Genomic DNA, 25,795 nt, shown 5'->3' with positions numbered 1-25,795 from the left:
TGGTCGTCTGGCCTCTAGAACTGAGACATAATAAAGGCCTGTTGTTTAAACCACTAGTTTGTGATACTTTGTTACAGAAGCCCTAGCAAATTAATATAGTGACTGCAGACCCACCTTGCCAGTCATTGTTCAAGCTAGAAACCTGGGGGTCAGTATTGATTCCTTGCTCTCCCTCACCCTCCCATCCAATCCAGCACCAAGTCCTATTGATGCTTTTCCTCCTTAATATTTCTAATTCATTACCTCTTCCCACCTTCATTGCCTCTGCCACCTTCATTTCTCAGCTGGACCACCACAATCACTTTACATCAGGTTTCCCTAACTCTTGCCCTATCCAAACCCAAATCCATTTTCTTCACTGTAGCCAGTATAATCTTCATCAAATAAATCAGATCTCACCATTCCCTGCTTGCAGTGGCTCCCCAGTCTTCTTGGGATAAAACCTGAACTTTTTCCTAGGCCAGTAATCTTAGTCTGTCCCAATCCTACCTCATGTTATCTTTGATCTCTGTGATCCATGGGGATTCACCTTACTTTTAGTTATTAGAATTCATAAAATCCCTCATTATCTCATGGTCTTTACACATGCTGATCCTTATGCTTGGCATGCTTCCCCACCTGCCCACCACCTGCATTTTCCATCCTGCTAAATCTGACATAGCCTTAAGCTCACAACCTAAGAGACTCCTCAAAGAGGTTTTCCCTGACCATCATCCCCATCTAAGTTATTTCTACCTGGTCATTCTCTGACTGGGCACCATGTTCTTTTTCTTCAAAGACCTTACCATAATTTGTATCTGTGTATCATTTAATGCACATGTTTCCCAAGGGGACTTTTAAGAATAGAGACCTATTATATGCTCGGTGCTTAGTACACAGTACCAGGAATATTGTTGGCATTCAATAAATATTTCTTGAATGAATTCATGAAAGTCAGCACTGGCGTTCAAGCCAGGTCTATGGGATTCTGAGGCTCTTCCACCATAGTACCCAGGCAACTGCCCTTTAAAACTCATGGTTAAAATTAACCTAGTATATTATTTCTGCTTCTGATTTGTAGAGTAGCTCGATTTACCAAAATGTTCTATTATTTTTTATTTAAAATAACTATAAAAAGTGGGTTAAAGTTAAAGACCAAATAAAGAGTCTATTGGATGACATCAAAGAACAGCCAAGGTATCCAGAACTGGCACAAGATATCAGAGGAAAGAGACTTCTAGAGAAATGAGCCTGAAACTTTGCTCTACTTTTACCTTAAGGAATTTGCCGCATCCTAAGCTGGATGGGGATGACATCCCAGGAAACCAGGAGAAGGCAGCTGGTCAGAAGCTAAAAAAGTAGTTCACACAGAGTTGGAGAGACAGCGGTGGAGTTCAGAGGGAACTCTAGTAAAAATTCCAGACTCTTAGTGAAGACCAAGAATAAGAACTAACTGAAAGTAGACAAACCTCATTAACTCTCTTCTCCATTCCTGGTCAGATAGGCAGGATCTGTTCCTCCTATAACCGCTGGTTAAAAGAAAACAAAATTTTGCCCAGAGAAGGATGACATCATCAAGAACCTTCAGAATTTCTCATATACTGAGTCCAGCATTTCCTTATTACAGCCCTCAGAAGGCTGTCATCTTCAAAGAAGATAATGCGAATTCCTTGGACAGGCCCAGGCAGATCGCAGGGGCAGGGCACAGGGTGAGGAGAAGGATGGTGGGCAATTTGAGGTTGTTAAAAGAGCTCAATGGCCTGGAATCGCACTCTGAAGACAAAAAGATCAGACATATGCAGAACCTATCCAAAGAGCATGCAAAGCAAATGTCAGCAAAGGAATGACTTCCCTCTAGACCAGCGATGAAACTGGCTGAAAGTTATTAGAATAATGTAATACTACAGCTGAAAGGGCCCTTAAAATTTGTCTAAGCCAAACCTTTAATTTTGCTTTACTGTTTTTTTTAATTTTTTAAATTTATTTATTTTGAGAGAGAGAGGAAGAAAGCACATGAGTGGGGTGAGGGAGAGAGAGGGCAAGAGACACCCCAAGCAGGCTGTTCACTGCCAGCACAGAGCCCAACACAAACCGTGAGATCATGATCTGAGCCAAAACCAAGAGTTGGACGCTTAACCGACTGAGCCACCCAGAATCCCCTAAATTTTTTGCTTAAATGAGAAAAGGTCCTGAGGCCCTGAAATGGGAAATAATACTCCTACATCCAAACACAAAAAAATGAGATCCTTTTTGAACACAGACAGCTGGGTTGCCCATCCAGCCAGACTCCCTCCCAGCGTCACCACCTCACTGAAGGCTGATTCCAGACGACTCTAGTCAGCAACCCATCGACACTGCAAACAGCTTCCACAAGACTATAAATGTCATGTTAGACATCAGATGATAAATGCCATTTCTCCTCAGTGAAGAGAGCCCTAATGGTGAAATACAATGGGATTCCCATCAAATTAAATTCTTTATCTCCCCCAAGAACACCACAACAATTTCCCATTTACAGTGTTATCCTAATAAATACAAAGGAAGTCATAATTCACTCCTATTATTAAAATAGTCATGATGTCCTGGCCTTTGAAAAGCCACGTGGGGCAGGATGTTTTCTATCAAGTAGCAGCTGGGCCTTTGAAAAGCTGGTGCTTCCATCTGTGTTGTTACCTTGAAAATAGAAATGGAGTTTCAGAGCCTGGGAAAAGGGCTGCCAATGAGGTGGCATCTAGAGGGCCAGGTTCTAGTCCTTGCTTTGGTACTCTCTGGTCTGGATGCTTTGGGCAAATCCCTTATGCTCCAAATAGTGCAAACTGCTTGTAGTGCTCTGAGCCAAGAGCAGACAAGCCTCCTCTCTGTCACCTTCACTATCTCCTGAGGTAGGGACTGAGGATATGGTGACTCACAAGGCTTTTGACTTGCTGAGGGCCACAGAAGTGCTATGACAGTGGGGACTCACACTCAGGTACAGGGCATCTTGTTCTAGAGCCAGAATGTTTTTTGCTATGTTACATTGTGTTTGTTTTTGTTTATTTTTATCAATGTCTTGGTGCCTTAGCTTTCTCTTCTGCATGGAACCCTAGTGTCAGCTGAAGCCACCCCCACCCCACAGACATCTAGACAACTTTGACACAAACATCTCTTCAGCTACTACTGCCTGCAGCAGACCATAATGTCTCCAAGTCCTCAAACGCCTGCCTTATCATGGGCGTCCCTGACTTTGGATAGACAAGTATGGCCCCTGTCTATCCTGCACCAACATTCCCAGATGAGAAACTTAGATCCTTTGCATCTAAACAAGAAAAGAAGGAAAGTGCTACTAGGAGCCCATGGGTTTAGTGACTTTAAATGTTTATTTACTTTTGAGAAAGAGACAGAGTGCATGAGCATGGGGGGATCAGAAAGAGAGGGGTACAGAGGATCCAAAGTGGGCTCCATGTTGATGATGCGGCACTCAAACTCACAAACCATGAGATCATAACGTGAGTCAATGTCAAACACTTAACTGACTGACCCATCCAGGTGTCCCAAGGGTTTGGTGACTTTAAAAACAATTTCAGAGGTCACGGAAGGAATCATGGCCCAGAGTTCAGCCTCACCCTCACTCTACCCCATCAGGTCAACTCTCTCAACTTTTCTCTCTCTTTCCCAGACAACCTCAAAAATGTCTACATACAGCAGTTCCAGCCCTTTCTCAAAGGCCTAGATGTTGGCCAATATCCATGTCCAGGCAGTTATATCCAACCAAGCATCAGCTCAATAATGCCAGAGTTTCTCTAAATGGGAGTCTCGGGAATGTGCTTAGAACCACAAGTATTTTTCTATATGTAACAGGCAAAATGAAGGGGATAAGAGAAGTTAAAGATGCTCAAGCTAGATTCTCTGAAACCATCAGACCATGAACCATTTTCAAAATTTCCAAAAGCTAGATAAATACTGTGCATTTATCTACAATGAAGGTACCTACAATGTCAGGTATCTTTGTCTCAGGCTAGAATTATACCAGCTCTATGTGAGATCTGTGGGTTTCTCATCTGATAAAACCTCTCGTACACAACTATTTATGTATCTGATTAATTAAAACAACTCACATGGCTTCTTTATCACCTAATACTTGTTCATTCACTCATTCACTGAATATTTATTGATCAATTTTTCTATGCCAGCCTCAGGTATTAAGTGGTAAATAAGATGAAGTGCCTGCCTTAAGATGGTGACAGACAGTAAACCAATTTACATAGAAGTATTAGAGACTTGAGGACTTAGAATTTGGGGATACAAGCCTGACAAAGTCCTCTGTTCAAATCCAGCCTGAAGATTTCTAAATATTCCCACATGTCTTTCTGCAACAGTTTTTACCTAGGACACATTCCAACCAAGAATGTGTGCCCAGGTGAGAATTAGTGTGGCTCTTCCTTGCATTATGGACATGAGAATGTTTTTGGTCCTACTTCAGCAAATGCTATAGACTACACAGTTATACTGCTCGATCAGTATCTGATGTGCAGACAGTACCGCTTGGAATTTAATTTAGGCCTGGGTGCCAAAGTCTTTTCCACAGAAAAGGAAGGGGGTGGAAGGAGATGGCTTGGAAAGAGCAAAGTTCCTCCAAGTTCCTCACTCAGGCTTTAATCCCCACAGAAGCACAATTAACCAGGTGGCCCCTTAGGGCTGCTTTCATCACCCTCACTCAGAGACAAGCCTTCTCTGGGCACAATCAAGTGCTTTCAACACTTAAGTCATGGCTTTTCAGTGAATGTGGCTTGTCCATTTCCATTTCATTCAGAACACAAGGGAAAGAGATTGCTCTTTGGCAAGTGGATAAGAAGTGGGGGCTGGTGAGGAAGAGGCAGGACCAAAGAGAATCTGTATTCCAAGAACATGTGAGTAACTCTGCAGAGACATTTAAATATACCAACTTTGAACAGCCGTCTAAGATTTCATAGACCCATAGAAGGTAGAGTTGTAGAGGATCTTAGAGATCTAGGAATCTGTGACATAGGGGAGACTCAGTCCTGAAAGGCAAAAGCGCTCTTCCTAAAGCCACATATTAGTTGTGAAGAGTCAGGACTAGAACCCTGAACTTTTGGCCAGTGCCCTTCCTGTCACACCAGACTGTTTCTATATTCCCTTTCTTCACTTACCCTCTTCCATGTTTTTATAAATCTGTTACAGCCTGTAGAATCCTAGCTTTTTTATTAACCCAAATATCTTCTCGTTTTCAAATAATTATCCTCTATTCCATGTGCTTCAAGAAGGTAGCCCAGTTCCATCACCACCAATCCAAGAGAATCTTCCATGGGGAACTGGGGCATTTCAAGAAGCTGAAGTCTCTGAACATCCCACCGCCTGCTCTCTCCTGGTATACTCTGCTCATACTATATCCTCTGAGCTTATGAGAGTAGTCTGTAATTTCTGTAAGAGTTTGGTTCAAAGAGCAAACTTTTGACAAGCTTCTGAGGACATTCTGCTCATCTCTGAGCCAGTCCTGTAGCCAAAGGAATGTGACACTCCAATTGGTCAGGCCTGGGTCACATGACTCCCTGAGCAGCTCTACATGGCCACATGGCAGAAATGACTATAATGTTGGATTCTTTAATACTATATTTTTATTGGAGAATGCCAAACAGCTCCTAAAAGCATGTTGGAGAGTGGAGCAGCAAATTCAGCAAGAAAAACCAGGATGTGTTTCCAGGAAAAGAGGAAATGGATGTTGGGGAGAGAAGAGAAATGGAGATCCATCACAAGCAATGTTCTCCCATTGTTTCATATGTATAAACCTTGCTTTTGCAAATCAATTTTAAGCTCTTTGAAGGTGCAAACAGAGCTCAGTATCTAATCACCAAGCAATACATTCTTATTGATCAGCCAAAACCAAACATTTATTGGGCACCCACAGATGTTATGATGTTTAGAGGGGTCTTAAAGATTAGATATTGCCTCAGGTTTAGGACTTCAATTTAGTGCAGCAAATGTATCCTGAATATGTACCATTAGCCAACCATGGTGTTAGTGCTGAGGATACAAATCTGAATAAAATATAATCCTTCCCAGTCATACATTGGGAGCAAGTGTGTTAATACCATCAATCACTGAGTGTCTATAATACGCCTATATTCCACCTACCTTAATCTTGAGTCTTAGCACAACCCATGCAAGGTACGACAAATTATTTCAGTGTGATTGTACAGAGACCCAGAGAATGACACCTAAGCCTGATATTCAAGCTTGGAGGCTAAATAAAGTGTTAAGAATGTCCAAAGTCACATGTCCTGCTAATATGTAGGAGTGGGGAATGCTGGTTGCAAGGTGGCTCCATTACTCTGCTCATTTAAATATATAAATATTTAAATAGTGGGGGAAAACAGAAAAAGGAAAATCCATTAACAGAAGAACTTTTCTCAATCTCCCTTTTTTGAAGAATTCTAAGAGCCCTTAACACTTTATTGCTCAACACACACACACACACACACACACACACACACCTTAAATTTTACTTTTGAATACAGTGTGTCTTCAATCCTTTACTCTGTGAATTACAAAGTCATTCAACCATTAGAGGGACTCAATGACAGATAAATACAATGTATTAGAATTAACATTTTGGTCATAATTCCTTCTTTTTCCTTTAATGGAGCATACTCTTTGTGGCCACTGAACACTACTTCGGGTTGATTAGGCTCTTAGTATTTAATAAGTTTCAGTAGGAAATGAGCAGAATTAGTACAGTATTTTGAGTAATGAGCTACTAATGTGTTTTTAATGACCAAGATGTTCTGACAAGAAACTTGTTGATTTTTGTCACTGTAATGTTATTGGCAAAAGATCTCCATGCAGACTGGATGGTGTTTTACTATGTGAAATGGGATAATGTTTTAGTACATTTGGAGAACTCTTTCCAAAGCCAGCTTGATTTAGTGAAGGTGTCACAGAAAGAGGAAAGGGTAGAGAGATGAGAATTGAGTATGAGCTATAACATTTTTTATAGTATTCCAATCATAAAAACATTTATTTCCTATAGGGTTTTCACTCTGTCTCGTCTGTTCCTTGTTTGTTAATATCTATTAACCCATTTTACAGATGGGCAAAGTGGAAAGACTTGCCCTGTGTTTTTGTTTTCTCTCTCTCTCTGTCAACTAGAAGGGTTATTTCTGTCCGGGTCTTTCAGCGAATCACAGACAGTTCACTGGGGTTTTTTTTTTTTAGGTTTTTGTTTTTTGTTTTAGTAGAAGAGATTATATAATTTCTCTGGGTCTTGTTTTCTTCATCTGTTAAATGGAGATAATAAGGTGCATTTGTTTTAGGATGTTACAAGAATCACAGAGAGAATTCATGTAAAGCACCACTATCCCCCAGGCCAAGTCCATTAATGTCCCCTGCCAAAGATACTACTCTTTGCAGAAAGTTGGTCATTTAGAAGCCTCTAATATTCTATTTGGTTCGTGTGTTCCCTGCAGTCAAGGACTGTGTCTTATCCATTTTCCTTTTGAGTCCTTTCATTTAGCACAGCATTGAGCACAGAGCAAATGATCAATAAATATCTGTCAAATATTGCTTCTAAGATGCCCTCTCACCCTTACATGTTATGGCTGCTTCTAACAGACTTCTCAAGGACATACAGAAGGTAAATCTACACCTGGAGTCTTCTGCTTCTTTTGTAGAATTAGGGCCCAAGCAACCCAAGCTTCAAGTTAGGCATGAAATTGGCTCATTCAATGATCTTTCACTATGTTAACAAAGCTTTTCAATTCCATGGTGATAATGAATTGAATTATAAGAAATCTGTAGTTAGACATCATCTTTCCAGCAAACTGTAACTGTAAATCCTTCCTGGGGCAAATTTGAAAAGTAATATTAAGGAAAGGTGACTCAAGAAGAGAAAGAAGAAGACAAGTATCTATGTATTTGTATGTAGTGTTTTATTTTAGATGTCATTTTTGGTAACTAAGTAGACTGGGATATTTACTTTCTTAAGAAGAGTAAGGAAAGGAAAGACTATTTGTCATCTAATAGAACATTGATGATGAGGATGATGAGGAAGATGGTAGCCATTTTTTGAGCAATTACTACATGCAGGAATATGTTGATCAGTTTATATTCACTGTTTAATTTCATCATCACAATAGCAAGAGACAAGTACTGCTGTCCCCATTTTAAAGATGAAAAAAGAATTTAAGTACCTTGACTAAGTCAATTATCACTAACTAGTTGAGGCAGAATGTGAACCTAGTTCTGATGACTTAAAAATAGCATATTTAACCAATTCTCTAGCCCAGTCCTCAGCTTCTCCCTGCTTCTAATGCAAACAATAAATTAAATACTAGTTTAGCCAGAATGAAGTTATTACTATATGTTAAAGGAATGAGGAAAGCCCTATACTACACGGAGAGATTTACTTAGCAATAATAATAATAATGCCAGGGACTTATCAAGGAATAAGTATGGCCAGAAATTTTAGACAAGACATTGTGGGCATTTTCTCTTACTTACAACTCTGAAAAGAAGGTATAAAGCCCTTTTTGCAGATGAGGAAACTAAAGCTCATGCATGAAAACATACTTCCAGTTCCCAGAGGTGATAAATGGCAAAGGACAGATCTGGGATACAGACTATGTTTTTTCCTTGGACCTCCACTGCACCAGTATTATACCCAGAAAATCCTTTATTATATAGAAATAGTGGCTGAGGACCAGCAATGGAAAGGACTTCCTAATTCAGCTTGCTTTTCAAGTTCTGAACGTCAGGATGGTTTGTTTTGTTTTGGTTTTGTTTTTAAGAAAATTCAAAAGCATCTCTCAAATGTTTGGGATTTGGGTAAAGAATGCCTAAACATACTTGTTTCCTTGAGAATGCTTTTCTCTGTCTACTAACACCTCTATGTAATTTTAGGCAAAATTTAATCCATATGTTTCTGGTTCACTTCCTTAAATGTATCACCATGGTTTGTAGGACCCAGCTGAAGTTTATGACTTTTGGAGTTGCTCCGGGCTACTTGTCTACAAAGCAGTTAGTTACACTTCCCATGAGGGCAAGGACTTGGCCCGCAGAGAAAAGGGGATGTGTTCCAAATCCCAAGGCACTTGTGGTTTCCAAACCTGGCTGGTGTCTGGAAACCTCAGCCCAGTGACACTTTGTCCACTGCCTAGAATCAGACTTTGCTTCATCTCCCTTTCCTCCGATACTATGTTCAAAACGCAATATAGTGCTTCCATCTAATTTTTCTCTCCCTAAATTATTTTTAACAGTATTGAAATTGTTTGCACACACAAGAGAAATGTTTTAATATATAAAGAAAAGCAACTGTATTAAAAAAGTAAAGCATTTTCACATTTTTTCAAGCTTTCTTCCAATTATTTTTTATATGTATTCATAAATTTTTACACAGCTGTAATCAAAGTTGAGATATGATTTTATATCAGGCAAATTTCATTAATCACAAATATGGCTTTTGGTTGCTATGTGGTCTGTTTTTTTTTAATTTTTTTAATGTTTTATTTATTTTTGAGACAGAGAGATTCAGAGCATGAGCAGGGAGGGGCAGAGAGAGAGGGAGGCACAGAATCAGAAGCAGGCTCCAGGCTCTGAGCTGTCAGCACAGAGCTCGATATGGGGCTTGAACCCAAGAACGTGAGATCATGATCTGAGCCGAAGTCAGAGGCTTAACTGATTGAGCCACCCAGGTGCCCCTTTGGTCTTGTTTTTAATGTCTGCACCATATGCCATTAAGTTGATGTCTCATAACATAAGTTCGGGAGTTTTAGATTCTTTCATTTAGTTTGAGATACATGCATAAAGAGTTAATACAGGCTTTCAGTTATGGAATAAATAAGCCACAAAAATAAAAGGTATAGCATAAAGAATACAGTGAATGGTAGCGTAATAGAGTCTTATGGTGGACAGGTAGCAGGTACACTTATGGTGAACATAGCATAACATATAGAGTTGTTAAATCACTATAACGTATGCTGGGAACTAATATAACATTGTGTGTCGACTATACTCAAATTAAAAAAAATTTTTTAAGAGCCAAGAAAAAAATGGTAATTGAGAGTTCCATTTCTGGTGTGCAAATTAAACTCCTAGCAGACAGACCATCATGCAAATAACAGCTATAAACTCTGGAGAATGTATGTACAAACAACTGTCAGCAGGTGAAACAAAAACAGGAATATTTTGGAGGAAGATCAAAGTTTGCAACAATGGATCAGCACCAAGAAAGTTTCCACTTTTGTAACTTCAGCTTAAGTGAGACCGCAGGAGTGGTGTGCCGTGAAAGCAGCTAAAACTCCAAAGAAAACCCCCTTCTTTTCAACCTGAAAGAGCAGAAACTAGGCAAGAAAAGCTGGAAGACAGTGAAGAAAAAAAATAGGAAGGCCTGGGTGACTTAGTGGGTCGAGCGTCTGACTCTTGATTTTGGCGCAGGTCATGATCCCACATCAGGCTCCGTGCTGAGGGTGGAGTCTGCATAGGATTCTCTCTCTCCCTCTGCTCCACCCCCCTGCCTGTGCTCTCTCTCTCTCTCTCTCTCAAAGAAAATTTTTGTGAAAAACAAATTTAGGAAAGAGAAGTTCATTATCCATTCATCAGGTGATGGACATTTAGGCTCTTTCCATGATTTGGCTATTGTAGAAAGTGTCACTATGAACATTGGGGTACATGTGCTCTTATGCATCAGCAAGATGTGGTATATAGACACAATGGAGTACTACATGGCAATGAGAAAGAATGAAATCTGGCCATTTGTAGGAAAGTGGATGGACCTCAAGGGTGTCATGCTACATGAAATAAGTCAGGCAGAGAAGGACAGATACCATATGTTTTTAATTTTTTTAATGTTTTATTTATTTTTGATACAGAGAGAGACAGAGCATGAGAGGGGGAGGGGCAGAGAGAGAAGGAGACACAGAACCAGAAGCAGGCTCCAGGCTCTGAGCTAGCTGTCAGCACAGAGCCCAACGCGGGGCTCGAACCCACGAATGTGAGATCTGAACTGAGCCAAAGTCGGAGGCTTAACTGACTGAGCCATCCAGGTGCCCCCAGATACCATATTTTTGCACTCATAGGTCTAACAGGAGAAACCTAACAGAGGACCATAGGGAGGGGAAAGGGGAAAGATAGTTGGGGAGAGAGGGACACAAATCATGAGAGACTATTAATACTGAAAATGAACCGAGGGCTGAAAGGGGAGGGGGGGGAAGGGGGTAATGGTCATGGTGGGGGGCACTTGTGGGGAGAAGTACTGGGTGTTATATGGAGACCAATTTGACAATAAACTATTATTTAAAAAAAAAGAAACATCTTCTCTTAAAAAAATGTTTGTTCTAAGTAAATATTTAATGAAAGAATTGCATAAAGAATAAAAAAAGGAAAGAGAAGTTCAGAGAAGAGGCACCCCCCAAACTCTTTTTAAAACCTCTGCCCTGTCCCAGGCATGCACTAAGCAGATGCATAGCATCTTGTGATTGAAACCAAAAGCACAGGCAAGAATTTGCACTTGGAGTTTAACTGAGGTAATGGACAGCTGAAGCAGAAATATCTACACTCAAGGAATATAACAGACTCCACAGTCTTTACCATGCAGTGTTTGTAATATCCAGGATATAATTCAAAATTACTCAACAAATGAAGAACCAGGAAAAACATATTGCAAATCAAAAAAGCAATACTAAAGGTAAGGAGGGACATTTCAATGTGACAAAGGGTCAAGTCTTCAAGACGACATAGTAATTTTATTTTATTTTTTAAATTTTTTGTAATGCTTTTATTTATTTTAGAGAGAGAGAGAGACAGCATGAGCAGGGGAGGGTCAGAGAGAGAGGGAGACACAGAATCTGAAGACAGGCTCCAGGCTCTGAGCTGTCAGCATAGAGCCCCACTTGGAGCTCGAACCCACGAACCGTGAGATCATGACCTGAGCTGAAGTCAGACGCTTAACTGACTGAGCCACCCAGACACCCCCCCACACACACACATGGTAATTTTAAATACATAACTGTTTGCTTTAAAAGTTCAAAATACATGAAGCTAAAATGAACAGAAAACTCCACTTTCTTACTTGTTTTATTTTTTGAATGTTTATTTTTTAAAGGAGGGCGTGGAGACAGTGCGAGTGGGGGAGGGGTAGAGAAAGAGGGAGACACAGAATCCGAAGCAGGCTCTAGGCTCTGAGCTGTCAGCACAGAGTCTGACTCTGGTCTCAAACCCACAAACCGAGAGAAAATGACCTGAGCTGAAGACCTAGGCTTAATCGACTGAGTCTCAAGATCATGACCTGAGCCGAAGTCTGAGTCTTAACCGACTGAACCACCCAAGCACCCCATCCACTTTCTTACTAGCAGACAGAGCTAATCAGGTGCTACAGGGTGGCCCCCCAAATATCACTAGCTTAAACATAAAATTACTTGTTGCTCCACCCTCCCCAGGGAGGAGTGCTTTTATCCCCATGGCCCAAGAAAGCTCATCACCACATCCCTGCTGTCTGCAAGAAGAAGAAATGGAGCATAACCAGAAGTTGTACCCGTGTTTCTGTTGACATCTCATTGTCAGAATTTAGCTATGTGGCTGCTCTCAGCTGCAAAAGGAAAAATAATAATAATAACAGAAAATAACATCTTTATTCTCTGGAGCCAAATGCCCAGCCATTCTCTACCACTAGAGAAGAAAAGACAAAGATATCAAGATATGGCTGGAAGCCTCAGACACAACCCATCTTCATGATGTATTTATGATGTCTTTACTTGTATTTTTTTTTTGAAGATTCATTTATTTTTGGTAGAGAGAGCACAAGCAGGGAAGGGGCAGAGAGAGAGAGAGAGAGGGACAGAAGATCCAAAACAGGCTCCATGCTGAGAGCAGCAAACTTGATGCAGGGCTCAAACTCACAAGCTGAAGTCAGGCACTCAACCGACTGAGCCAGCCAGGCACCCTGAGTCTTTACTTGCAGGAGGAAGTTCTTTGAACTACCACAGTAGGAGGTTGTCATGTCCCAAGAGCATAGATCTTAAAGCCCAAGAGACTTTAGGGGATCCCCTGGTATAGCTCCCACTTTGGGTTTGAAAGGTAGAACCACATTTCACAGACCCCCTCAAAGGCCTCAGGAGGATGGCTGGCTAGTTCACCTTGCCTTCTCAGTGCCTAGAACAGAACCTGACATATAATAGAGGTTCAGTAAAACTTGTTGGATAAATGTATACATGTGTCTTGACTTCATTTCCTCATTGTTTGGGAATTTCTGGGTCTGTTCCACTGAAAACATGAGTTAGAAGTCATTTGGGGCCTGATTTGACAAGGAATGTTAGGAATTTGCTAAAGCGACTTAAGGAAGAGCTTTGAGAAAGTGGGCAGAGCAAAAAGGAAGTGTCTCAAACCCTCATCAGTAGGGCCTTCAGGTAAACCCTGATCAGTCTTGACCCTTCCTTAACAGGTGTCCGTGGTGTGGTTTCAGGCCCTCTCATCCAAAAGTGTCTTTCCAACTGGCCTGTGCAGAGGCCTGAAATTCTGCCACTCCATATTCCTTTAGGTTAATTGGAACCCCCTGTAAGAAAGTAAATAAGCTACTTGAGATGTCACTATGACCCATTAGACCACTGCTTACTAACATCACCTTTCCAGAAGATGATTGCATCAGGCTATAACAAGCAAGGACAATGGGAAGTCATTTTTTTTAACTATGGGGATAAGCCTATATCATGGGGAGCTGTCAGAAGTGCATACCAGAGTGAGGAGAGAAGGTGAACAGACCAGCCCAGCCAAGAGGCAGCCTAAGGACACTGGCCCAGGGGTGCTGGGGGTGGGGGAGGGACAAGAGCCCTGGGCTCACAGGCACAGCTCTCCCCTAACTTCCCAGATGGTAGCAGGTGCTAGAGAAAGTTTTGTGAAGAGGTCAGCAGGGTATAATATTTATTCAATCACTTTACTTAATGAACACTTACCTCAGGCTTACTATGTGCCAGGCACCATTCTAAGTGCTTAACAAATATTAACTTGAATTTAGCCAGCACAACAGCTTTGTAAGAAGAGTCTGTCAGAGTTTGAGAGCCAACTCCACCAGTTTTGGCTGTGTGACCTTGGGCTGGTGACTCATGCCTTCTGAGGCTCATTTTTAATCCTCAGTAAAAGGAATACCGCAGTGAAAGTACCTCAAAGTCATGTTGAAGAACTATTAAGCTAAGAGCCATAAAGGTACATTATAGACTGTGAAATGTTTTGCAAATCATGACTATTATTATAAGTCAGCCCAGAACTGAATCAGCCTCTGGAACAAATGATAACCACAAAAAGTCAACCTCGTGGTACCCACGATGGCCATCATCTTCTACATGCCCTGTGGACTCTAGAATCGGATGACTTCCTTCAAGACCCTGTTCCCAATGCATTAGCAGCATGATTTCAGGAAGACTGCTTTCTCTCTCAGTGAATCCGTGTTATCTTCTTTAAAACTAGAGCTAATAATAGTGTCTACTTCATAGGTTGACTGCGAAAACTTTAAAAAGTTGATGAAAATTAGATCCTCAGGACTGGTGTAATGGTACACCTCTGTTCTCTTAAGCCTCACGGTATTATAAAGTAGATATTACTGATGCCATTGTCCTTTTTTCCAGAGGGGGAACTAGAGGGACAGGAAGGTGGGATCACTTGTCCAAAACCACATACCCAGGGAGTGATGGAACTGGGGCTCCTGCACAGGCCAGTCTGACTTGGGTATTTTTGTGGTCACCTAAGCAAATGTTCCCATTGTCCATGATGACACACCAAAAATGCCCAAGGGAATTCTTGAGCAAAAGAAAAAAATTAGATTATAAAACCGTGGATGGAGCTAGAGAGTACAATGCTAAGCAAAATAAGTCAGTCAGAGAAAGACAAATACCATATGATTTCACTCATATATGGAATTTAAGAAACAAAATAGATGAATAAAGGGAAAAAGAAAAGGGGGTGTGCAAACCGAGAAACAGACTCCTAACTATAGAGAACACACTGATGGTTCCCAGAGGGGAGGTGGGTGGGGCACTGGGGAAATGGGTGATGGGTATTGAGGAAGACTCTTATTGTGATGAGCACCAAGTGTTGTGTGGAAGTTATGCACCACTAAATCCTACACCTGAAACTAATGTTATACTGTGTTAACTAACTGGAGTTTAAATAAAAACTTGGAAGGAAGAAAAAGAAAAAGAATTAGAAAGCTAGATAAGAAAGAGAGGTGACAAGTACCTGACTTCCCCTTATGTGCTAAGTTGTTGCAAAAGGGAAATACAAACCTTCAAACACAAGTGCTGGAAACTGGAGAGGCTCACGAAAGCCACCTGATCCCACCTGCCGCCCAGTCAGGCCTGGCTCAGCCTGACGGATTATGAACCAAACTCATCTCCCTTCTGTCCTGGACCATGACCCAAACCTCGTAATTAGAGACATTGGAGTTCCAGCCGGTGGCATGTGAATGGAAGGAATATGTCCTTCTCCCAGGCATGGCCTTCAGTTACCTCTTCCCCTAACTACTCGATGCTATTGAGCATGTGGACCTAAAAAGCCACATACTGAAGATGATGAAACCACAAGATGAAAGGGGCCCCAATCCCTGAACCACTTTCTAGAGAAGAGCTGCCTTTCCATCAGAAATACCCAGCAGAGATGTTACATAAGCAAAAAATAGCTCTTTCATGATTGAGCCATTATATAGTTTGGGTCTGTTGGTCACAGCAGCCAGCATAACGTGAGCCAGTGCATGGAAGAGGGGGGAGGGTTTTCTAGCATCCCTGACCATCGGACACTCAGCCTCTGCCCAAGTCCTTCCAGTGGTAGGGAATTTATCTCCTCCTGAAGTTTTCATCCACTCTTCGTTTGTTCAGGTGACAGCTACTATGTGTCCAGCCCTGTGCTAGGATGAACAAGGCATAAAGATCTCTGCCCTTGTGAAGCTACCAGACTGGTAGGCAGAAAATAAACAAGTAAGCAGGCATAAGTGTGATGTGTATTGAATTTGATAAGTAAATTGCAGGAAATGAACAAAATAACTGGGCAGAGAATCACACTCAGTTGGGGGCCATGGGGAGTGGTTCATTAAAGCCTTCACCAAGGAAGTGACTGAGACAGGACACAGCAGTCAGCGGACATCCCTGATTGTTTAAAAAATAGTTGGGTTTGGGGCACCTGGGTGGCTTAGTCAGTTAAGCATCTGACTCTTGGTTTCAGCTCAGGTCATGATCTCATGGTTTGTTTGTAAGTTCAAGCTCCACATCGGGCTCCATGCTGCTGGTGTGGAATCTGTTTAGGGTTCTCTTGCTCTCCCTCTCTCTGTCCCACCCCTGCTCACTCGCTTTCTCTCTGTTTCTCTCTCTCTCTCTCTCAAAATAAATAAATAAACTCAAAAAAATAATTGGGTCTGGTGTGGTTTTGCCTATATGAGCAGGAAAATGTGTCTTCTTCAGCCTCACCTCTGACTCCTAATTATAAAGTCTGGGGTCTCAGAGAAGTCCATTTGTTTCCCATTTCCAGTTGACAGCTTCTGCAACATCCAGCATTTGCAGACAGCTGTCATATCTCTCCTACCCGCCCCCCAGAGTCCCTCCTCCCTTCTGGCTCCCTCAAGCAGCCACCCCAGGGTTTGGATGTTTAAAAAGGTACCTGCCACAGGTATTAAAAACAGCAAGCTGGCAGGAAGGACCCATGTCATGAGGCGGGCCCAGGGACTATGTGGACCCTCCCAACATCCTGGGGATCAATGGTCTCACCCCTGTGCTGTTGCTTGCTCATTTCCCTGGGGCCGCCTGCTAACTGCTGGCTCGCACCAGGCGTTGATTCTCTGACATCGTGAGGGGCCAGGCAGGGTTAGAGCCTTCAAGGGCTCCTGCTGGAAGCCTTCTCTCTCTCTCTCTTAAAACAATTTATTTTTTCAATGTTAAAACCACATCCCTCCCTCCCTCCCTCCCTCCCCCATTCCTAACACCAAAACAAACCCAGCTGTCCCCAACACTGGACTGAAACCACAGGCATTTGGCTGGAGAGCCAAACAGGCAGCAGGAGGAGCTACTCAGAGTCGGGCTCTTCCAGATCCCTGCTAAGCTCCACTCAGGAGGCAGGGAGGCCATGTCCTGCAAAGGCCCAGCCTCCCCCTCGTCTGAATGAACTAGGACAGCACCTCAAGGGCAACAAGTCTACCCTGCCCCCCACGGAGCTCACAGGAAGCAGTGTGGATGCCCAGCTCCTGGGGCTTCTGAGGTGACACCCCCGCCCTCCCCCACCACAAATGGTCCCTGGCAGCTCGGAGGGGTGGGGGGAGTTCTGGACAATCAAGGAGACTGAGGCCCTAGACCCAGGCACAGTGTTGAGAACTAGTTTCCTTGTTTGGTCTGGAGTTTAAAGACAAGCACTGCTCCTTGCTTTCTCACACTTTCCACTGAGGTCACTCCGGGCAAGACTGAGTTGAGTCTTTCAGAGGGTGTGGCTACATCAGGGAAGCAAACAGTGGTGCTAAACACAGGACCCACTCTGCCCAGCCCCCTCTGTGGCAGGGAGGTCAGAGCAGACTGGCAAGACCGGCCTCCTGCGGCCTTCACCTTGGGGTCTTTTCCACTCAATCTGACCTGTAGATAGGGTTCTTCTGACTCATATTTGGTCCTCCTTTCTCTGCTGCACACCCCTCCCCCACCCCAGAGCTTGGAAGGGCTCGCTCCTCATGCAAGTTCAGGGCAACCCTGAGAGTGAGAACCCCCTAAATGTTTGCACCCCATGCACCTCATTCGCCTCCCCTTACTCCTGGTTCTGTACTGGCCACTCAGATTTGGCTTCCATGGAGTTTCCTGAAAAAATATTTTATTTCTTTGGTCTCTCTCATCCCCTCCTCATTGGAAGGAACTACAGATGACTGACTGCATACTTCTATGCAAAAATACTACTAATAATAAAATCCAACTTGAAGAGGGAGAGCTTTTGTTTGGTTGGTTTTTTAGCCAGACAGTCCTTCAATTTTGTTGTTGCTGTTGTTGTTGTTGTCATTGCCTATTCTTAAAATTCAGAAGAGTTCAAATGAAGAAAAAACTCACATTTCCTGAAAGCACAAAGAATCTGGTCCCTCTGGCTGGTGTAGAGTCACGGCTGCGCTTTAGGCCCTTTGGACTTGGCCTCTCTCTCTCTCTCCAGCCCCCCACAGACCCACCTGTGTGCCAATTCACCTTTCTATTGCCAGCTCAGTCCCCATTGGCATTTGAGGTGGCCACCTCTGATCTAAAGACACATTCTGGAGTTCATGGGTGGCTTGGTCAGTTAAACATCCAGCTTCAGCTCAGGTCATGATCTCACGGTTCGTGAATTTGAGCCCCACATCAGGCTCTCTGCTGTCAGCACAGAGCCCACTTCGGGTCCTCTGTCCCCATCCCTCTCTGCCCCTCCCCTGTTGCTTCTCTCTCTCCCAAAATAAATAAGTAAACTTAAAAAAAATAATAGAGTAACTTGTCTCTGATGGTGCAATTTCTGGCACCAGTGACTGGCCAGATTGGGAGACTGGGGTGGGGAAGGAGAAAGGGGAGATTTCCTGATGCCCTTGAAAGCAGGCCATGGAAACAGGTACCCCTCCCACCAGCCAGGGTGAGTAAAGGATTGGAACCTGCAGTTTGGGAAAAGAAACATGTTGTGTAACAGCATCACAAGAACTGCTGGGACCAAGGGCCTCACCTTTCAATGAAAACAACATGGGCCAAGGGCCCAGAGGCCAGCATGGCTCCCCACATTTGCCCCCCCGACTCCTGTGTGAATACAACTCTGGAGCTTCCCCCTCTTTGGCTTTTATTAAGGAGAGTCGGGTTGGTGTATTTGGAAGGTCTCTTCCAGCTCTAGCTCTCTTGAATTTAATGCTTCCCATTCTTCCATGGAATTATTCTAGAAAAAAAAAAAGAATCTGAGAACATTGTTCAGGCCAACTTAGAAAAGCAAATGCATGAAGATCAGAAACCACATTTCACAGATAGCTTGGAACTTTACAACTTCCACAGTGCCCTACTCATCTTTTCATGGTTTCTCGGATTCTGCCGAGAATATACATTGAGAGGAGCTCAAACAATAGCCTGACTCAACAACCTCTTGCCTTAACAATCACTTGCGTGCTTGAGAATTCACTAGGTGTGAAATCTGGTTTGCTAAAGACTAGATCTCTACCTTGAAGACCCCCAAGGAGAAGAAAGCTCCCTGTCCGTGCTAGGGAGGCAATCCAAGTGGAATCGAATGCAACAGACATTGACAGATATCCAGGCAGCACTCTGTGCCATGTGAACTGTGGGAGGAAATCAGGAAATACAACTAGAGGTAAAGTCCAGTCCTTGTCCCCCAGGAGAATACAGCAGGGCAGAAGGCTTAACACACTGTCCGCAGAATCCAAATGGCACAACAGAGTAGACAAAAGTCTATCAGCATTATAGAGTGCTAAGAGGAGTCACAAAAGGAAGGAGTTACGTGGGTCTAAGGAAGTGAAATGTAGACAGGTGGTGAAGGATGAATAGGTGAGGATGAGCAGACACAGGCCTCCTCCACCAAGGATGAAAGCTTCCTCTCACCTCCATTGCCTTAGGCACTGGGATGTAGGGGCTAACAAGACAGATAGGAGTCCTGCTTTCATGGCACTTACTTCCTGGTGGGGGACACAGACAAGTACCCAGACCCATAGGATAATTTCAGATATTGTTAGTACTATGAAGAATATTAAGTAAAGTGATTCCCATAGATAGCAACTATGAATGGACAGGGACAACCTCTCTGAGGAGGCATTGAATCATGACCTGGGGAAGAGCACCCCATGTCATCTATAGACATTGCACATTGCCAAATATCCCTGGGGGGCAAAAATGTCCCCAGATGAGAAGTGAGAGAGACCTTACTATAGCTCACACCATAAGGTTACTGGGGCTAATGGGTTTTTTTCCTGACTCAAGAATTCTACATCCAAAATGGTTTTAGCCACCAAATCAGAGTCAACATGACTCAGTCCCCTACAGAGAAAAGAAAGGTGCCCTCTTGCAAAATCTTGTTTTCCCTCCACGTTCTCTGATATTCCCAGGCTCCTTCCATAGACCCCATTCTCTGAGTAAGTGATTAATGCAGAGTAGGGGGCATAGTGTGATGGAGCCTAGGGGTAGGTGGAATATTCCATCCCAGAGCTATTGGTTGATTTCTCATAGCTACTTTTGCCTATGTCTTTATTTTTATTGTGTTTTGTAAAGATGACTAGAGAGGAAAATAAAGTATGATTTGACTCAACAGCTACATATGGACCACCTACCATTGTCTCCACTACACCAGTCTTTCCCACAGGCATGATGGAGTAGAATCCCCAGGTGCTTCTGCAGAACTGCTAGTCCAGGGTTAAGCTGGCCTGGGTTCATGTCCCCAGAAGGGACAGGCTGCAGAGGAACTCTGAGGCCAGCCCCTCAAGGGCCTTGAATTGCAGTCTAAGAAATTTTAACTTTATCTTAGAAAGTAGAGGCAATAAGGAGCCATGGAAGACTGAAAGTAGTGAGTGTCACTGTGAGATCTGTGCTGGGGGGCAGGCAGGGAACAGAAATCTCTACCAGAGACTGAACAGTCCAAGGACTTGGCCCTCTTATTCAACACTGAGGGGCTATGGGGTTAATCACCTGCAGCAGAGCGGACCTCTTCACCTTGCATTTTATCCAAACCCTCTTTCCTGGTCGCTGTTTGGAGCATCTCAGCATGAGGGGCACAGGGGTGGGAGCCAGGAGCCTCCTTGGGGAAGCAAGCATAACCCAGCAGTTTCTACATTGCTCAAGACAGATTCTTGCCCCCAAAAGGTCACAGTCCTTTCCTCTGAAGGGAGTAGGAGATGAGGCTGCCTCAGTGTGGCTCAGAAAACCAATCCAGCCTTGGCAGCACTTGAGAGCATTTTGGAAAGTTCGGACCAGGTTTTGTTTTGTTTTGTTCACAGGCCCTTAAAGTAAAATGTAGAAATCGCCTCTGTGGGCTGAGGTCCCCTCTTGCTTCCCAGCTCCCACAAGCTGCCAAGGGCCTTTCCTGGCCCACAGCCACTGCCCATCCCGCATCAGCGTGATGTCTTCTTTCCAAAGCTGAACCTACCTACCACAGAGGGACCAGCATGCACCAGGCCGGCTTCAGGCAAAAGTTCAGGGTGACAGGAGGCTGTGAATGAACACTGCCGCAATGATACCTGTTTTTTATTCACAGGTTCCCACAGAGCAATGCCAAGTTAAATACATGTTTCCTGTCATCCAATGGTCACAACAACCTAATGAAGTAGGTACAATTATCTTCTTCATTTCTCAAATAAACTGAGGCACAGAAAGCAAGTTGCCCAGTCACTTGGCTAGAATTTGGCAGTGCCTAGATTGCAACCTGATTCAAATGCCAAAGCCAAGGCTCTTCGGACCCTAGGCTCCTATTTCTCAGCATGTCCTTAGGGCAGCTGCTCTTTTCTCTGCCTGCCAGGTACCTACTACCTTGCACGTGTATTTTCTCAGGTGGACATCTAGCTCTTCCAACGAGTGGCTTCTTCTTCAGGAGAGTCTCTCCTCTACCATAAACTTACTCTGTGACCGTGGGAAGAGTCCCTTCCTCCATCTGAGCCTCTGTTTGCTCATTAGTAAAAGGGGAGTCCCCTGCCTATTTTATAGAATCATTGAGGGGATTAAATCAGTTCTTGCCCCCCACCCCTAGTATCTTGTGATGGACACATTAGTGGAAGGTCTTACAATGATGCAGAAATGAGTCACACAGTCAGAGGCTCGAGCCCTGCCTAGTGGGGCAGTAAGCACCCAGGAGGTCTCCACAAATAGACTCAAGCAACAGGTGTCTGTACTGGGAGCAGCTCCATACCTGCCAAACTTGCTCTTGGCTCTTCCCACAGAGAGAGGTCACATTCCATGGCCCAGCAGCCCGGCACAAAGAAACAGCCCTGCCCAGCCACACTGGAAAGTGAACATTCAAGGGCTCTGTTTGTTTATAAACGTTTACAACCCTCCAAGTTCTTTTGTTTGCTGCCTAGGCGAGAAGACAGGGGAAGAGGGAGATGGGGTCCAAGGTTAGCATGGAGACTCTCCTTGTTCTGAGCTGTTAAACAGAAGCACTAGCTTTCCCTACAGGCCGGCTGGTGCCCTGCTGTGTTTGTAGACCAGACTTGGGTCTGACTTAAAAGGAGCCTGGAAGCAACATTCCAGGGCTCTTGTCACATCTGCTATAGTAGTTCCTAGAACTGTCGTAACAAAGTGTCACAAATTGGGTGGCTTAGAGCAATAGGAATTTATTGTTGCACACCTCTGGATTCTAGAAGTCCAAAACCAGGGTGGCAGCAAGGCCATGTTCCCTCTGAAATCTGTAAGAGAAAGGTCCTCCTTGGTGTCTACAGCTTCTCATAGCTCCAGAGGTTTCTTCATTTGTGGTGTCATACCTTCAAACTCTGCCTCCTCCTTCACCTGGCTTTCTCCCTGTGCCTTCACACCATCTTCCATCTATGAGTATCTGTGTTCAATTTTCCCTTCTTACAAGGACACAAGTCATTTTGGATTAGGGCTGCCCTAAGGACTTCATATTTACTTGGTTACTTCTATAAAGGCTCCAGGTAAGATCACATTCTGAGGTACTGGGGATAATATCTTTTGCAGGGACACAATTTGACCATAATGCCTGCTGTCCTCACTCTGTGTATCTGGCATGAAAAAAAAAAATAAGAATAGTTCAAAGATCTGGCTTTGAGTCCCAGTTCTGCACATAATTGCCTTCTTGGTTTTGATGAATGATTTTGAACATGGTTCCTCATCTTGCCGACTTGGGGAAAAGATTAAGTGAGATCACAGAAATCACTAACTTTATAGTTTGAAATGACCTCTGAGATCATCCAACGTTTCCCAAAATGCTCCCAGAGTATTGACCCTACAAAGTCATTTTAGGATAACAGTGGGGAATGGTGCTCTGAGTCCCTCTCAAGAGAGTCTCAGTGTGTGTTAGCAGGACAAAACCCTGGAGAAGTCCTGCAGTAAAAAAACAAAGACCTTCTGGCCCCAGCATCTCCCAAATTCATTTCACCATGGTACCCTGTTATTTGGGTAATCCCTGGTAATAAACTCTTGACACTGATCCACACTTGGGATATGTTCATCATTAATACTTCTGGTTCAGTAGAAAACCAGGAGCTAGGCATCCCTGGGTGGCTCAGTCAGTTAAGACTCTTGATCTCAGCTCAAGTCATGATTTCACAGTTCATGGGATCAAGCCCTTCATGGGGCATGGCTCTGTCAGCATGCAGCCTGCTTGAGATTCTCTCTCTCCCTCTCTTTCTCTCTGCCCATCCCCCACTCACATCCATATGTTCTCTCTCTCTCTCAAAAAAAAATTGAATAAACTTAAGAAAATCAGAAGTTAGAGTTCAATCACCTGCAACATAAACTATCTGTTCCCAAATCTTCATCTCATACTCAGCTTTGAGGAGAACCTAGAATGAGACAGATCTTTGTTCCCCAGAATAAAAATGGCTTTACTGCTATTTAAAAACTTTTTAAAATTTATTTTAATACTATGTACTCATTAGTAGATTTTCCAACAACACAGGGAACAATAAGGGAGGTAAGTAAAACTTACTTTAGACCTTCCCACCCTAAAATAACCAGCTGACATGAGATCTTTATTACTTCTACCATCTTTTGATTGCACACAGAAGTGATGGGCCCCAGGATCAGGGATAGGAGCTGGACCCAGAACCAGTGAGCTCAGAAGCATGTCTTCACATTAGTTTCTGCTCAAATTTTATACAAGCCCTTTGGCCTCCTTATGCCTCAGCGTCCCCTTGCTCCTTTAGGGAAAAATGCATCAATAGCAGATCCCAAAGACTGGTAATATCAATGGCTGTCATTTATTGCATGCCTGCTTGGTGCACACAATATTATATTACACGTTATTGCATCCAAGAAACTAACTTAATCTTCATACCTACCCAAGGAGGCAGGTGAGACCACCGAGGCTTTGACGGTGACTTGTGTGAGGTCTTACAGCTGCTAGCAGCAAGAGGGTTAGAGTTTGAACCCTGGGATTCTCTGCAAAGCCATGACTCTGACTTTGTACACCACATGTTATAGACATCGGTCACGTTTTCTTGTGTCTCGGTTCCTGTTAAACACCTTTGTTGTGGTTGAGATAATTTCAGCCCAAATAAATAAATTCAAGTAAAATGCATCCCATTTTTCTAAGGTAGAACCTAGAAAAATCAAATAAAATTGCAGCCTTTCCTGCAACAAGGATGAAGGCACATGTCTCATCTTCTGCCAACCAGACGCAGTCCTGCAAACTTCAATTCTGAAGAGAGTAACTCAAGGAAAGAAACTTTTCAAGAGATATATTTTGCTGGCAAGAATGCTGGCAATGGGTCTGGCTTCTGGGGTGACTGTGTTTGCATGGTCAAGATGTGGCACAGTGGCAGTGGTGTCTCCTTCGAGGCCTGATGTGACAACAGGTACAGTGGTCCTCCTCATGACAGTTCTGTGGAGTGTTATATTCCTTGTACCTGGAAGCTGAGCCCAGCCCTGACTGCCCACTCTGCCTAACTATTTGGAGACTTCCTGATATCCTTTTGATAACCAGCTTCTCTGCCCAATTAGCCAAAGTCCACTTCTGTTGCTTGCTACCAGAAACCCTGACTGATCGGTGCTGTATCAGTGTGAGACATACCTCTCCATACACAGAACTCTAGTGCCTTTATGTGTCTACAAAGTAATGAACAGAGTTAGTCCCTTTCTGACAGATTTGATTAAAGAACACAAAACAAATTCATTTTGATCCCAAAGGAAACCTTTGGGCAAAGTTGTACAAGCTGGTTTCCGCTATACCAAGCCTAGTCCCCACCAATGGCAAACTCTCCAGCTCACATTGTATCTTGTTCCTGGAGTCTAGGTGTCAGAAGCCACAAGATACTCAACTTGCCTGAATGAGTCTTCTGAAAGAAGTGTAATTAAAATCATATTTGTCCTTTAACCCAACAGTCCTCAAATGTTATGTTCTTATAAAGATAGAGACTAAAGCAGTGGTTCTTTACACTCTTAAAAATAGTGAGGACCCACGGGCACCTGGGTGGCTCAACTGATTAAGCATCTGACTTCAGCTCAGGCCATGATCTCATGGTTTGTGAGTTCCACCCCCGAGTTGGGTGCTACACTGACATCACAGAGCTTGCTTAAGATTCTCTCTTTCCCTCTCTCTGTCTGCCCCTCCCCTGCTTGCACTCTCTCTCTCTCTCTCAAAAATGAATATATAAACATTAAAAAAAACACAAATAATATTACCACAAGGTATCTAGCAGATACTGATTAAAAAAAAAAAACAACTGAAGACCCAAATAGCTTTTGTCTATGTAGATTAGGTCTATCCATACCTACTATATTCTAAATTAAATCTAAAAATTTTTAAATTATTTATTTATAAATTCATTTTCCAAAATAATGAAAACATTACATGTTAACATAACACATTTTTGGAAATAACTGTATTTTCTAAACAAAAAAAAAGGTAGAAAGAATGACATTGTTTGACATTTCTGCAAAATCTTTTTAATTGTCTGATTTAATAGATGACAGCTGGATTCACCTATTTCCTTCTGCTCTTAGTCTGTTGTATGTCATGTGCCATGCAGTCTCTAGAAAATTGCACCATACACTTATGAGAGAATGAGAATGGGAGAGAAAATATCATTTTAACATTATTATGAAAATAATTTTGACCTCAAAAACCTCTTGAAAAGATCTCAGGAATCCCCAGAGGACCCCAGGCTGCAGTTTGAAGACTGCTCTAATTACTAAACCTTTCCATACTTTAC

At 43.1% G+C, this 25,795-nt stretch overlaps 1 long non-coding RNA gene across 1 annotated transcript; it reads right to left on the bottom strand.

The window, feature by feature from the left end:
- Positions 1 to 18,773: 18,773 nt before the first annotated feature.
- Positions 18,774 to 21,971, bottom strand: LOC115293213. Its single transcript, XR_003909421.1, has 3 exons — positions 21,814 to 21,971; positions 20,601 to 20,709; positions 18,774 to 18,852 (listed from the first exon to the last, which is right to left on the bottom strand). It is a non-coding gene; the product is annotated as an uncharacterized LOC115293213 (long non-coding RNA).
- Between the last annotated feature and the right edge of the window lie 3,824 nt (positions 21,972 to 25,795).

Source organism: Suricata suricatta, chromosome 6 (genome assembly GCF_006229205.1).
Source record: "Suricata suricatta isolate VVHF042 chromosome 6, meerkat_22Aug2017_6uvM2_HiC, whole genome shotgun sequence".
Classification (NCBI taxonomy): domain Eukaryota; kingdom Metazoa; phylum Chordata; class Mammalia; order Carnivora; family Herpestidae; genus Suricata; species Suricata suricatta.
Note: the sequence above shows the minus strand (reverse complement) of the source record. Positions and strands in the feature narration are given on the sequence as shown.